The sequence below is a fragment of the Dasypus novemcinctus genome, chromosome 12, assembly GCF_030445035.2.
Source record: "Dasypus novemcinctus isolate mDasNov1 chromosome 12, mDasNov1.1.hap2, whole genome shotgun sequence".
In the NCBI taxonomy this organism is placed as follows: Eukaryota; Metazoa; Chordata; class Mammalia; order Cingulata; family Dasypodidae; genus Dasypus; species Dasypus novemcinctus.
In genome coordinates this window covers 26,812,912-26,813,428 of record NC_080684.1, presented here as the reverse complement: position 1 = coordinate 26,813,428, position 517 = coordinate 26,812,912, and the positions used below count along the sequence as shown (strand labels likewise).

At 36.2% G+C, this 517-nt stretch overlaps 1 pseudogene; it reads left to right on the top strand.

The window, feature by feature from the left end:
* On the top strand, positions 1-517 carry LOC101426495 (adenylate kinase isoenzyme 6-like; annotated as a pseudogene).

Here is a 517-nt window from a genome sequence, read left to right as displayed (position 1 = left end):
GGACCATGTTGCAGCCGAGCATCCTGCTCACCGGTACATCAGGGGTTGGAAAAACTACACTACGCAAAGAACTTGTATCAAGATCAGGACTGAAATACATTAATGTGGGTGATTTAGCTAAAGAAGGGCAACTATATGATGGCTATCATGAAGAGTATGATTGTCCCAATTTAGATGAAGATAGAGTAGTTGATGAGTTAGAAAACCAAATGAAGGAAGGTGGAGTTATTGTTGATTACCACGGTTGTGATTTCTTCCCTGAATGCTAGTTTCATATAGTTTTTGTGCTGAGAACGATAATATTGTACAAAAGACTGGAAACAAGGGGTTATAATGAGAAGAAACTAAAAGATAATATTCATATGAAATTTTTCAAGTTCTTTATGAAGAAGCCATAGCATCCTACAGAGAAGAAATAGTGTATCAGCTGCCCAGTAACAATCCAGAAGATCTAGAGAGTAATATAAATCAGATATTGCAGTAGATTGGACAATGGATCAAAGATAATATTTCTTGA